The following is a 16029-nucleotide window of genomic DNA, read 5'->3' as shown; positions in this document are numbered from 1 at the left end:
CGCACTAGGGTTTTATAAGCGCGCCATGTTGGCGCGGCGGGGCTTTTCCTCTTCTAAGATTAAAAAGGTTGGTCACAGTAAGGATTTCTAAATGTCCGTGTGCTTCTTGCTGGCGGAAAGTCGCGCGCGGGACAGGAAAATAACTGGTTACACTCTTATTATTAGATTAACTACTCAAGAGTTAAGTATTTGTTTCAAGCCCTGCAAAGTGGCTAAAATTTAAATATTCCACAAAAATTTACAGCTGAAGCAGAAAGAGAATTGGCCCAGGTACAATAGAGATTACAAGATGCCTGTGTGGACAGATTAGACCCTAAGCATGACTATTTTAATATTTTAGAATTGATTTTTTAGCATAAGAACAGACTAAAAGCTTAAAACCTATATAGAAAAGGTTTCTGAATTATTAAATGCAGACTAAGACTTTGTCAATTGGCAGGAATTGATCCAACAGAGATTGTCGTTCCATATACAAAGGCTCAAATTACAAAATTATGGATGATTGATGATAACTGGTGGTCAGTTTGCAGTAATTACTAAGGAAATATTAACAATAACTAGACCAGTTTATAACAAGGACATAGTGGTTTCGCCTACAGATAGTTAAAAAATTTTTACCAAATCCTTTGAGCTTTAACATTTAACACTGATGCAAATAAATTAGGAATGGCAGGTTATAAATCAGGGATCATAATTAAAGTAGTTCAAAATCTCTATTCTGTTCAAAATCTGAATTATATAAAATTCTCATGATATTAGGTTTTCCTGAAACTCTCAACATAATTACTGATTCTCAATATGAGAGGGAGTTGTTTTGCATATAGAAACTGCTGAATATTTTCCTGTTAACTCAGAATTAACCTTATAATTTATGGAACTGCAACAGACAATTAGAGACAGGAATTACCCATTGTATATAACTCATAATCACTCTCATACTGGATTGCCCAGACCAGTAATATATATGAAGTATATCAATTTTTAATATGAAATGTATCCAAAGTATCAAGATTTCATGAAATATACAACATTAATAGTAAAGGTTTAAATGTTTTCAGTAACGTGCAAAAAGCTAAAGAAATTATTATTTAAACCTGTCTTAGTTGTTCCTTTTATAATCAAATTCCTTTACCTGCAGGCAGTAATCTTAATTGGGAACAAAGAAATGAGATTTCGCAAGTGGATGTATTTAACAGAATTTGGAAAGCTAAAAATATACATTGTACTATACTTATTTAGGTTTATAATGGGAAACTGCTGTAAGCTCTGAAAGGGCAGATTCTATAATCACCCATTTATTAGAAACAATAGATATGGGGATATCATTGTAAATTAAAACTAATAATGCTCCCACTTATATTTCTAGTATCAAGCTTTTACATGATGTAAAACATATTACAGTTATTCCTCATAATCCTACAGGACAAGCAATTGTGCAAAGATGTAATTAAAAGTGATGTTTTTAAAACAAAAAGGGGGAATTAAATGCCTTATTATCTTTAAATTTTTAAATGCTAATGAAACAGAAACAACAGCTGCTAAAAGGCATTGGATTATAGAAAAATTTTGCTTAATTAAATGATCTTGTATATTACAAGGATGGCTTAAATTAGAATCGAAAGCAGGAAAGGTATGATGGCATCAATGTTATGTTTTTGTTTCTACAAGAGAAGAAAATTGTGCATCCCACCAAAACTAATTAAAATTTGACCTGAGCAAGAGAAGAGTCATGGAAGACTTGGCTGCTGACATGAATAGCATGGGAGGTATTTAGGAAGGAGGTAGCCATGGAGTTTAGGAGAGAGTTGGCTGAGAGAGAGAGAGGAGAGGAGAGGAGAAGAGAAGAGAAAAGAGGAGAGAGAGAGGAGGTGGGAGATAGAGTGTGTTAGTTGGAGAGGAGATGGCTTGCCTTTAGTTATATTTAGTGAGTGCAGGATTTGTTCAAGGTGTATAATGTTGAGGACTTCAGGACAGTTAATGAATTCATGGGAATCCATTGGAGGTGGATGTGTGGCAGTCATTTGGGCAGAAGAAAAGTAGGAATGTGAGAAGAGAGAGAGATGGGATTTTTGGGGAACCATTCATCTTGAGGGAACAGGAACCAGAGGGTAAGGATGAGTCTTAAAAGTGGGGTGGCAGTTCCACAGGCTGTCATGTTGGTGTGACTTTTCTTTGTTGATAATGGGAGGGCTCTGTTGATGTCCAGGTTCTGTGGGATCATCTAATGCTAGGGGAAAAAAACCAAGATTTTGAAGCAGGCAGTTGATCCTCCTACATGGGACAGCTTTAGAATTGGCCAAGGATGGAGAACAGTAGTTTGTCTGGAAAATCTGTGAACACTCCTTGTTTCTCACCATGATGCCTGTAATAACTATACTAGTCATATGGACAAATCAAACTTACTGGGAATGTATTGCTAATCCTCCGATTAACGGAGGAGTAAGTTGGGGATACATGGCTATTCCTGTGGTGACCAATAACTCTTCTTGGCTACCTGGTCCTTATGACTATCGTGGATCTTCTCAACCAGCACAGGAGGGTAAGGAAATTGTAAATTTTACTGTGAGAATAAAAGGAATTCTTATTCATATGGGATATGAAATTTATTGCTTAAATATAACTTCTCAATTTGGTTATCTAGAATTGATCATGGTACTACCCAGAATTCTTACAGAAAACTACATATACTATGAGCATTTAGAGTCGAGGGACAAAAGATTAATGCCATTGGTTCCATAAATTTACTACTTGCAAACTGTGGATTACTAACAAGGAATCTGATTGGCTATATTGGCAGCCATGTTAAATAAGTCTTTGGTTGGAGCCCTTATGAATCCCCTTGATGACTGTGCTCTCACTCAGAATTGAAATGGCAATGGTCCAATCAAATAAAATGGTGGAAGTTGTCTCTGCTTTTAGAGACTCTATTGAATGGTTATGTCAGATCCTCTATCACAATTTTGTAATTCTATTCAGACTAATTTGTGGAAATTAGCATGTTATTTTCACCAATTTGAAGCATGGGTTGGAAAGTTGGAATTTTAATAATGATAAATCTCATTCATCCTTTAATTTGGAACAAAATCACACTTTTATGGCTTGTATGCCATCATCTTGTTACTGACAGGACCTGTGCAATGGCTCCCTGACGGTTACAGCATCACTGTGCAGTCTGCCCTGTCTACACCTATGTCAATGCTAGTATGTCCTTGCATGTTACCTTTGAAAGAGCAAGGCCAGCCATCTGGATACCAATGAGGTTGTCAAGACCATGGCAAGACTCACCTGTGAAGGTGCTAATACAGAAGTGTGCTGGAAGAATATTAAGAATTCAGATGGTTGGGTTGATAATTTCTGTGGTCCTGGGAATCATCACATTAATTGCTACTACTATCGCAGCTGGAGTTGCTCTTCATGCAGAAGTTCAAGCTGCTGATTTTGTGAAAGATTGGCATATGCATTCTCATAAACTTTGGACACACACACACACACACGGAGAGAGAGAGACCAAGAAATAGTTGAGGAAATAACTGAATTGAAACAAGCTCTAATGCTCTTTTGAGATCAGTTAGAACTATTGAGAATGCAAATGACTATTAATGAATATTACTTATTATATTACACCTTTAAGATTCAATGAGAGCAAATGTGATAGGGAAAAGGTAAAAATGCATTTGTTAGATCACCCCAATTCGTCTCAGGCAACTCATGGTTTACAGCAAGAAATTATAGAAATATTTCCAAAGAAGCCACCTGATTTTCAAAGAAGGTCTTGAAGATGATGTAGCTTCATTTATTCCTATGAATCATTTTAATACGTTTCTTGCTCTTGTGATTTTTATAATCGTTTTGTGGTGATAACTTTACACATGTATGTATGCTGATTTATTTACACAAAACTGTTACACAACTAGGTAGACCAAAGGCCATATTTACAACTCCATAAACTCCAACATTGTTATCCAGAAAGATAGGGGGTGATGTAGTGATGTGTGTAGTAAAGTCTTTGTGTCTGACATTGAGTGAAATGCTTTAGCAGTGCTTTGCTGTGTTTAGACGAATTAGTGGAGGCTGTGAAATTGTTCTGAGACTGTCTGAACCTTGAAGAAATAAATAATGTCTCCCTGGGAAGTCTGCATAATGTACATATGTGATCTACACACAGTATTTTATGTCCCCCTATAAGGGAAGTTTAGGATAACAAAACCAATAAGAATAGAGGTCATATCTACTTCTCAAGTAGTGAATTGTCAGCTTGAATTTCTATGCAATACCTGGGGGCCCCTAAACTACTGTGAGTCTCTCTCACCTGAACTGAAATACCGTGATTGCCTGAACTGTTTGCAAGTCTTAATACCAAGCACCTCTATGAGTTTTGTTTGTTTTTAGTTTGTTTTCACCATTTGTCCTAAGGAATGAAGAGCTCTCATGACATCAGACAGATTTTAATACCCAGTGGATCTTTACCGTTTTGACAACATAAACAAGAAGAGTTTGTGACATGGCTTGTATAAATATGAAACCTACATATAATTGCTAGAATAAGAAATGAACTATAAAGTATTCCAAAAACACTTCTTACATAAAATGATTTAATGATAAAAATACCTAGATTAAGAGATCCTACTTAGGGGAAAGTTATTAGTTTACTAATTAAGACTTTCACATTATCATTGAAAGAAATACACCGAGACTGGGATGTAGTTGTTTTGGTGTACTGTTTGCCTAGTATTCACAAGGCCCTGGATTCAATCCCTGGCAACCCCATAAATTAGACATGAAAGCACACCACAGATAATCCCAGTACCTTTGAGGTGGAGGCAGGGGCATCAGTTCACTACATGGTGACTTGCAGGCCAGTCTGAGCTACCTGAGATGCTACCTCAAAACAATATTAACAAAGAAACAATAAAGTAAATTCTTATATTTAATGTAGGTTGTTTCTTATGCCATCAGTAGCTCAAAACAAGTTAAAACATCCTAATATGAGTCTACCTCCTATTTCTAGGTTTTCCTTCATTGCAAATATAAAACTAGTATATTTACTAGTTGGGGCATTTTATAATGAACATAGAAAGTACACAAAATCTCTGAATATAACAACTAAAGGGTAAATGGATTACGTGTATTCATGTAGACATTTGCATACCGATTATTTTGTACTGAATCAAAATTCTAACATGCTACTTTATAGATTATTGAGGAACTTACAAAAACAAAACAGAACAAACAAAACAAAACCATACTAAGCTTTAAATCAGATTAGTGTAGAAGACATTTTCTTTGCATAGGATTTACAGAGACCAGCACCTACATAAGTATACTATACTGACATTTTGAGCATTGAGTGCCATCTCACCATGAAGATGTTGTTATAGTGAGAGATGGCATCTTAGGGCAAATAAGAAAATAAAAATTCCAGGGCATCTGTTACTGACTCATTCACCGGCCCTCCGAATGACTCGGGAGGTGAGGAGTAACAGCCTATCCCTGTGATGTTTGTCCAAGTCCTTATTGTATACTGCTCTAGTCATTGTGTACTGCAGATAGAGTTCCAGGGAGCCCGAGCCAAGCCTATCCAGATGTTTATCAGGTGCAGGAGCTTCATCAACTCTAACAAACATTTACCCTAGAAGGACAAAGAAGAGGCCTACTTTGGGAACAATGAGGACAACCTGACCTTCCTCCAGCCTCAATAGCCCTGCTCCAGGAACTAGCTGGCCATAAAACACTATCATGAGGACAATCCTGTGACTTTGAGAGTTTCCCCTTGTGAAATTTTTGGTATTTCCTTCTGACATCCCCCATCTCCTGGAGCTTGTGACTTCTTCCCTTAAAAAGCCCTTCTCCCAGCCACTCGGGGTCGACACCTCTGTTTCCTACGTGGGATATGTGTCGGCCCGGAGATCTCCGTAATAGATCTCCGTAATAAACCTCGCCTTTGCATATTACATCCAAAATGGTCTGTGTCTGGGGTCCGCGATTTCCCGAGACTTGAGTAAGGGTCTCCAGGGATCTTTCAATAGGAGACCAAATCATCTCTGAGAAATTTCTGGTTTGTTACCAGAGAACAGGCAAATGATAATGGGTTGTTACTCCTAACAATGTCAACACTGATGCTTGTTGAAGTGGGCTGGGGGCTTGGTGGGTCTTTCCTGATGCTTGGGAGTATGGTCTTAGTGCTTAAAACAGGCATTATTCAAGTACCAATGACTTAACAGTTGGTATGTAAAGTCCAGCCACGTATAAAAAAATAAGCCTACTTAAACAAAATTGAAAATGGAAAGCAGAAAAAGGTAACTTATTCAATGTGATCATATAGGGAAGAGGAACAAAGACATCTAGGAACACCTTACCCCACTGCCGCCCTTGTCTGTGTTTAGGGTCCTAATGAGATCCGTGGTCCCTGGGACTAACTGGCCACCATCATCCGGGTTCAATCTCATTCTGTTAGAAGCTGCTCTGACATTTTAAAACTGTTGGAAATCTCTTTCAAAAAGACAAGTTTCCCTTATGGACGTCCTCCTTTCCTTCCCTCGGCCTGATACTCCGGGGGAAATTCCAATTTTTTTTTAATTTTTATTTTTTTGTATTATTTCAGAGGCTGATGCTGATAGACAAGCATCTCTGGAAATGCCTCCATACCTGTCGGGCTGCTTACAAAATATGCTAACGGCCAGTTCTCAGCATATGCCCCGGAGTCCGTTGAGAGCTCTGGTCAACATTTCAAGTTAACATTTAACGCTTCCCATTTTGAAGGTACATTACCTCCGGCAATTCTAAGGGAAGTAGTGATTTAATCTTTTTACCGCTATTTTCAACCCGAGGCTCCGTTTTGTAAATTAGCTATGCCTCTGGCTGTAAAACACTAATAATGATTCGGGTCTCTTCTCGCGCCCACGGGCTGAGAGACACGTAGGGTAACGCTGTAAACCATCACACAGGGTTTGGGAATTTAGCTCAGTGGTAGAGCGCTTGCCTAGCAAGCGCAAGGCCCTGGGTTCGGTTCCCAGCTCCGGGGGAAGAAAAAAAAAACCATCATACAGGCTCTTTTTTTTTTTTTTTTTTTTTTTGGTTCTTTTTTTCGGAGCTGGGGAACGAACCCAGGGCCTTGCGCTTCCTAGGCAAGCCGCTTCCAAGCAAGCAGAGAGCTGCCGCTCCGCCTATCGCGGGACCAGAGTCTCCGGCGAGATTTCTCTAACTACAATCTCGCGAGAACGGAAACAGTAAAAGTCAGGCAGCCGTGACCTCCTAGCAGGGACCCGGATGTGTGGCGTTTCTTTGTGTTCTTCGGAGAATTTTTTTTTTTTTCCCGGAGCTGGGGATCGAACCCAGGGCCTTGCGCTTGCTAGGCAAGCGCTCTACCACTGAGCTAAATCCCCAACCCCTCTTTGGCGAATTCTTAAGGAATAACTGTAGTATGCGAGCTCAGGCGGGACCATGCTGACTCGGGTGCGGCCTTCGGCGGTCGAGCGTCCAGGACTGAAGCCGCCGAGAGACAGGGCGGAATGGGATAGGACCCACACTGCCCAAAGCCCGGAACCATGCTAAGTGTGATCCTGGTATTTCTGTCGGTTCGCTTTCACTGCAGGGTCAGGCCCAGGGGATGGCACTGAAATGCTGGTGACATTGTTTAGCGAGCTTCTCGGCCCTGGGTGCACCCGAATGATGAAGGGAGATCCAGAAAGTCAGGGCGATGCTTATTTCCGTAACTAATACTTTTTTACGTTGACGGCAAGGTTGCGGAGGTGATATATATCTATAGTGTTACTTAAAACAAAACTTTTATGACTTCTGAATTCTTAGGATACATTCACATCTTACCTGTGACTTACACTTGGGTAATTGCCACTTTGAGAAACACCAGTTTCATAAGTAGGTAGACTATCGATGAAATAATTTTGTTACAAGTAAAGAATTGCTTCCACTGACATTTTAAAAAACATTTCTTTAAAAGCAGGAAGCCCCACTCCTGATTACCTATTGGCAGTAGCTTGCTGAGGCGGGGGGGGGGGGGGGGGGCAGGGAGTTAGTTTATGGTATGGCGGCTTTAGGGTATGGCTCCACGCACCCCTGTGTGTAGTAACAGCACTAATTGGTCCGAGTGGATTTTTTTTAAAAGGATGTAAAGTTGGAAGGGGAACTTACTGGGAGTCTGGGCGGAGTTAGAGTGGTGTGGGGGCTTGGTTATCAAAATATGTTGTATACATGAATGAAATTCTCAGGGAATAAATACAGATATAAAAAATTTAAGGGCATGTAAATGTCATATTTCAATAAATGTGTGATATCACAGTGTGTTGTCAGCAATTTTTTTCTTATCGTAGCTGAAAGCAAAATCAGAGGGGAAGCTTGCAAAACAGCTATGCAGAGTTGTGCTGGATCAGTTTGACAAACAGTATTCGAAAGAACTTGGGGATTGCTGGAGTACAGTAAGGTCAGTTTGATTTCATCCCTTGATATTTTGTGAGAGAACAGTGGAGTATGTGGTAAATACCTCCTTCGTGAGAGCGGCACAGCAAGAGTGTGGTATATATTTTACAGGTAAAGGAATTCCTCTCTTGCTTGAGCTGTAGAAATGAGGGACAAATTAAAAACAGAAGACATAGTGAAAGTAAGATTGAATACCTTCTCAATTTTATCTGTAAAATGGGAATGTACTACATTTTAAAACAACGCTGTAATAAAAATCCTAACATTGTGGAATTCAGAAGATAACAAGTCCTTAAAGTCAATGTTCTCTCTCTCGGCTAAAAGTCAGGCTTTATTGGGCAATTATGATCACCATTACATCTGTATCTGGAACACATGCATATGGACAGACCAATCTAAAAGCAGCTAAGTGTCCATGATGGCTGTGGTTGAAATGTGGGGGAGGGAAGGCAGTTGACGTTAGGTTGGTAGATTGCAGGTTGTCTTTTGACCTCCATGCTTAGCCATACTCTATCCCTGAAATAAATCCAATAATTTCTAAAGTGACAAAAATGATTTGTGTTTTGGTGAGTTTTTGTTTTCGATCGGAATGGTAGTGAAGAGGGTTTTGTATGGAATGCATGATTGGTATATATACCCTCTAGAATACATAAGTCTGTTCATGGGAGAGGTACAAGAGAGGGGCACCTTAAACATTCCAGAAACATGCAATAATAGGGCATTTTATGTACTGCAGTGTGTGGGTGCCAGTGAAAGCCACTAGTGACTTTGGAATTAATTTGGCAAAAGGAACCAGATATTCAGGGCTGAGAGAAGGTTGCCAATCTATTTTGCACAGCTGAGATGAAAAGGTGGGATGACTGGATAGTCTGGAACTTAGACAGTAATGTTTCAATTATACCATCTCTTCTGAGATGAACTCAGTAGGTATGTCTTTTCATAGAACAACTTAAGCATATTTTGGAACAAAGATGAAGTCTTAATAAACTCAAGTGGGCCACAGATGATTTTAGGACTAAAATATTTAGGAAACAAAATGGAACGGCAACTGTTATTTCAGCAATGCTACATTTTCTATCAAACCGTGAATAGTGACATATATAATGAATTCATGAGGATTTTAGTATGCAAAGGTATTCATTCACATGAAATATCTAAAGAACTACACACTTTGCATTTTTAGGTTTTTATGTTCAAATGATACCTACTTAAGTACTTTGTTTCCAGTTTTTCTTCTGGGGCTGTAGCATAGAGTTAAAGTAATCTGCCTAAATTTATTTAGCTGGTTAGTAAGTAGAGTTGGAACTTTTGCCCACTCTGAGTCCCGATCTCTCACTGCTGACTGTACTATGCCTCATACCTGGCATGTAATTAAGCATACTTGGGTGATTTAAAACAAAAGAATTACAAGAAGTATTTTTGTCTGGTCTTTTTAGTCACTTGGCTATTCATAACCTGTGATGAGTTGATTTTCTACTTCATATACCCAGAAAGGTTTATAAATTACTATTTGACCCTGAACAAAATGAGCAGTGAACTTTGAAGCCATGTAGCTGTGCCTTCTGCTCTGTCTACCTTTTTGGTAGGTTTTCATGGTAATGTTTGCATAAGCATGTACTAAATTTGCCATAGGCAAAATAAAAGCTTTCTCAGAAACACAGACCATGGAAGGTAGCCTAGGGAAAATAGGAACAGAATTACATGTTTGTTTTATAGCTATTTGCAAACCTAATGTTATACTTCATTTAAGTATTTTACTATCAGCATTCTTCTCCTCCCCCTCCTCTAGAAGGAATTCACATTTCTCAGATTTCTGCAGCAGTGGGGAAAGCTTGGTTTCACAGTTTCCGTAATTAGCTTTTGCTGCACTTGCTTCCAGCGTGGTCCCTTCAGGGAAGTGTGTAGCAAACCTTGGCATTTGCAGCCATGTGATGTCATTTTACACTATGCAGTTCTTTTCGGACTGAGTGCATTGCTTCTGTTTTCAAGCAATTACTCTTAGTTCTCCCGTTCAGGATGCCCTTGTGCATGTTATTACTGGCTGGTAAACCATGCTGCTTTCAGGATTTACTTGGGTTCTCTCCTGTGGAGGCATCACTGTGAGTCTCCTTTCTTCGCTCCATTATATCTTTAGTTTCTTTGTAATAAAGAAACTTTATTGGTAAGTGGGTCTGGGATTTTCTCTTACCTCTTCAGAGGTGATCTCTGAGTCCTTGAAAATGTACTGATAATGATAAGAGTCAGACGTTTACCTGGGGATTTGTGCCACACCTGCTAGTCTAACAAGGGAGATGTAGACCACAAATAAGGGAATAACCTGCAGAAGGGTTGGCATCTAATTAAAGGTGACTGGTGTGAGTGACAGAATCTCCAAAAAGAGCTGGGTACTTAGGTTTTGTGAGCATCCTTGGTTGGCATTATTACCTCACATTGCTGAAAACTGTGTTCCCCTGCTGTCACGGCACTGTTCCCTCCCTTCATGGCATTGTGTCTCGGAGATTCATCATTTTAAAACCAACACCACCCCTCTGAGCAGCCCTGTGAGGTACAGTCGTTTCCACTCACAGGTAGTCAGATGGAGACACAGAAGTCAAATAACTTGTGAATGGGTACATATCGTATGTCTGGAGAGGGAAAGCTTGTATGTTATTCTTAGTCATTCTGTTATGCTGCTTCTCAGTGCTGCCGTGCTTCACTGTGTTACCCTGCCCACCCTAGGCCACCTTCCATGGTCTGCCTTTCTATGAAACCTTCACTATGATGTGTTATACCTGAACCAAGAGTCTTAGAGTGAAGAGGAAGGATCCTCTGTCCCCTTTGGTACTTGATGTTCTGCCCCCTCCTTCCGTATGGTAGTTAAAGAGTCGGTACAAATCTCTCAGCATCTTGTACCATATAACCTAGATAAGTTATTGAAGATCTCTACCACACTGTCCTGGTCTGTAAGACAAGCAAAATAAGTATATATCCCATATACTTATTTCAGAAGAGAATATAAATTTCCATAATTCTTAACCTTCCTAATGTTGTTATCTTTTTAATACAGGTTCTCATGTTGTAATGACCCCTAACCATAAAGTTATTATTGTTGCTACTTCCTAAGTATAGTTTTGCTACTGTTATGGATAGTAACGTAAATATCTATGTTTTCCAATGGTCTGAGGTAACCCTTGTGAAGCATTGCCAGGAAAAGGTGAGAAGCAGTTATCCCCTTGTTAAAATCTCTGAAGAAAACAGACGAAATGCCTTTGAAACAACCTCAGAGTGTTTCCATGAGTCCATTGTTTCTGAGCCAATCCTTAAAATGGTCCAGTGAGCACCCTCTAGTGGACAGGGAGGGCATTAGTGTAGGGATTGGTTATTTTTGTCAACCCTAGAAATTCAAACTAATAGCTACTGTCAGCTTAGCTTCATCACAGATGAGAAAGGTTTGATAGGGACCAGAATAACAGGAGAAAGAGTGTCACAGAAAAGCTAAATAAAGATTGTATTACCAAATATGTTCAAATATGTCATTTTTCAACAGTTTCATGTTTTATGTGTTAGACTTATTAAAATAGTAATTACATGGTTTAAGATATAACTCAGTGTTAGCATTCATAGTCAGTGTCTATGCGACCCCAGGTTTCATCATGGATACCAGAAATAGAGTGAGAGGAATAGGGATGGAATCTGTGACTGGTTCCTTTACATTATCCAGAAGCTTCAGCGAATAGTAGTTATTGCTAATGTTATAAACCCCATACAACAGTCAAGCTGACCTAATGGCTGCTGCTCATGTGACATCACTGACTTTCTCAAAGATCAGTCATTCCTGTGTACAAGTTTAGATTACTGTCTTTTAAAGTCACTTTACATAAAATTTAAACATAAAAAATCATATTGTAAATAGGTAATAGCTTATGGCTCAAGCATAGTATTTCTTTAGAGAATGAGTGAATAAAGCTTAGCAGGAAGACAATAATGACTTCTCATATTATAGTAAGAATAAGAAATGTGAGTCACAAAAACTTTCATAGGGACAGGCAGTCACAGCAAGTCCCAACAGTCGCTGGTCCTTTCAGAAGAATGCCCACCCAGCTCCCTAAATGCTCCATCACAACTTGCCTTTCTCTGGTTCTCCTGGAGTCAGAAAGAAACAAAAAGGCAACAAAACAAAATGCACAGTTACACAATGTACCTTTTGGACTTATAAAAAGCACTTTTTTTAAAAAAAATGTTTTATATTTATTTGTTTTTCGTGTATCAGCATTGCTAGCATTTGTGTTTATATATACCATGTGAGTGCTTCCTGCCTGAGGATGTCAGAAGAAGGGACATCAGATCCCTGGAACTGTAGTTACAGGTCGTTGTGCGCCACCATGTGGATGCTGGGAACCAAGCCTGGGTCCTCTGTAAGAACAAGAGATGCTCCAGAGCTCTTGAGCCATTTATAAAATATTTCCCTAGAATGTCAAACCTCACAGATGCCTAAGGTATGGAATATCAGTGTCAAGGCTTAGATACTAATGGAGAATTGACAACTGAGCAGTTTTCAGTGTGCATCTCCACACAGCCAGAGAGCTGCAGCTGACAGCTCATCAATGTGCTTGGGTGATGAATCAGTAACAGTTTGGGAGATGCTGGAGACATAACTCAGAAGAACTCAAGGTGGGAAACATGAAAATTGTATTGAATTTAACAAAACATGTTGACTTTTAAATGACTTAAGTGGTAATTCCTGTTTTATAAAAGTGCAACATAGGTATAAAATTGATATTAAAGCCTGAATCATTCTAGGAAAAAGTAATCATGTATGGAAACAAAAGCTTCTTTCAATATGAGTTTCCTAACAAATCTTACCCTTTAATAAATATCAAAATTCAAGTAAATTTACTAAGATTATTGATAATGGAATCTAGAATTTACCATTTTTACACATACAGATTTAAGAACACAGGGAAAGAAAACATAATAGTTCATGTGCAGTGCATGTATGAGTGTGCATGCCAGGCAATTGTGAATAAAATGGTGAACAAAAATGGTAAAAAGAATGGTTCCCAAACATAAAAATATATTGTAGAACTATTAGTACATGAGCATTGAGTGGACAATGACAGGTGTGGAGTCACTCCAATACTCACATTCCTCATGAGCATTTATTTATATTTGTTTCTGTTGTAGGTATTTTATTTTTATTTTTTTTTTGGAGACAGGGTCTTGCTGTGTAGCACAGGCTATCTCAGACTTTGAAGTGTTGCACTTAAAGGAGTCATATTTCATATCTGCTCACAGATGCATTTAAAAATATTTGAAGTTAGCATATATTAATTATAATAGGCTACAATATAATATAGCATTTCCATACACATACATAATATATTTTGATCATATTCATACCCTTTGTTACCGTATCTTGTTCCCCTTTCCACTCCTGATAATAGAATTTTCTTCTCAAATCTGCCCACTTCTACTTTCATGTCCTATATGTATCTGTGTGTTTGTATGTGTGTGTGACCTAGTCAGTATCATTAAGGGTAAGTATTGGAGCATGGGTTACAATTTACAGAAGCTTGGGCAGCTTACTAGTGGCTACAAAAGTGAAGAAAGTGTTTATCTCCCACTAACCATTAGCTGTGTATAAGTCTTATGAGTCCCTTCTCCTTTAATACCAAGGTTCTGACTAGTCTGATCTTGTGCAGATCTTGTGCATGTAATACCATTGCTCTGAGTCCAGGAATGCAACAGCTTTATCATGCCAAGAAGTCAGCAATCCACACCTCTCTTTTCAATGTCTTCTTCCAAAACGCTCCTCAAGCCTTGGGAAGAGTGAAATAAAGAAGGGCGAGACAGCAAGGATCTCTCAAAGGAAAAAGCTCAACCAGGGCCCATTATGGTACAAGCTGCAAGGGAGGCACTTCCGCTGAATGGTCTTCCTGTCCTAGATAGGTATGGCACTCTCACCATGGCCCAAAAAGCTATTGTAAATTAGCATATTGTATATGCTTCTCTATGCCAGGAGTGTTCAGGGGACCAACTTTGAGCCATGTCAATTCTAATTTGAGTATTCACTATACAGATTTATGGATGCCTGACACTGGCCCCCTCGAATGTCAACTGTTTTTCTAAAAATCTGCCAGGAGGTTTCTGCTGAGATTTTCATGAGATTAATGAGAGAGACACAGAAAGCATTTATTACTGTGTTTGGCACATGGTAAGCACATATGTATATAATTGACACACATTAAATAATATTCCTTACCACTAATGTTAAATTAAATTTACAATAAACCACTTTGTTTGAATGTTCTACCCAAAACTCTGTCGAAATCTCATCTGCATTATGAAGTATCAAAAGACAGGGCAGATGGTATCATTAGGCTATGAAGGCTCTGCTCCCATGAATGGTTGAGTGGATTCAGATCTTAGTAAGTTACCTTGAGACTGAATCTCAAGACAAATGTGAAATTCAGTTAGTCCCCATGTCTTATAGATATGCCCATCTCTTCATATGATATCCCATGACACCTCACTAATCTGCGGAATCTCCAACAGCAAGGAAAGACCTCAACAAGTGTTGTTTCTAAACACTGAAGAACTCAACTGGGCTCATGAGCAGGCAAAACATTTTATTCTATTATATAGTGTCCCGAGCCCAACGTCCCGCCAGCAGGAAACGCACGCGCGGACACACGAATCCTTACTGCAGCTAAACGTTTATTGAATCTTAAAGAGAGGCCCAGGGCATGGCGCGGCTTATATACACCCTAGCGCAGTGCATCCACACCTGATTGGTCGCTTACCCATGATCTCATTAGGCACGCCCCGGAGTGGGCAAAGACCTGGCACGAAGGCACTCTTGCACATGAGCACACAGTTAACTTCCTGAAAGGAAGTCAGCTGGCGCGGCAGAGGCCAGCGCCATCTTGTAATGGCAAAGCTATTCCGGCCTTCCACGTGGGGCACAGTGGAAGCCAGCGCCATCTTGTGGTGGCGAGTGTTATTGCGGCCCTCTACAATATAGTATATAGGTACAGCAACAGAAAAGTAAGGCAGATATCTATCATTCATATGATGCAAACTTCTAAACTAAGCCCCAACAGATCAACTCAAAATGGAGCAGCTAAGATACTGACAACACTGGGGTTGGGGATTTAGCTCAGCGGTAGAGCGCTTGCCTAGCGAGTACAAGGCCCTGGGTTCGGTCCCCAGCTCCGAAAAAAAAAAGAAAAAAAAAAAAAAAGATACTGACAACACACTGAAACCTGGGATGTTTGTTTATAAGATTTATGAGTAATTAGAAGAGAGGTCATTGCCAATTCCGTAAACAAGCAAACATTAGGAAATTCCCTTTGCTTTAACCCTTACAAGGAAAATTACTTCAAGCATATTGATTTTAACCAATTTATTATTGGTTAATGTTCCTGTTCAAGCTTTCTTACAAGACTCAACTGATCATCAGAGAACCTTTGTATTTTATAGATAGAAGGCTGTCCAATTTGTGAATCAATAACAGAATTCCATGTTATTATACTGAATTTAAAAGTTTAAATAAAATTTGATTATTTTTTAAAAGAAGGGCCATTTGTAGTAGACACTCACCAGTCATTTATTCTC

The sequence above is a fragment of the Rattus norvegicus genome, chromosome 11 (assembly GCF_036323735.1).
Source record: "Rattus norvegicus strain BN/NHsdMcwi chromosome 11, GRCr8, whole genome shotgun sequence".
Classification (NCBI taxonomy): Eukaryota; Metazoa; Chordata; class Mammalia; order Rodentia; family Muridae; genus Rattus; species Rattus norvegicus.
Note: the sequence above shows the minus strand (reverse complement) of the source record.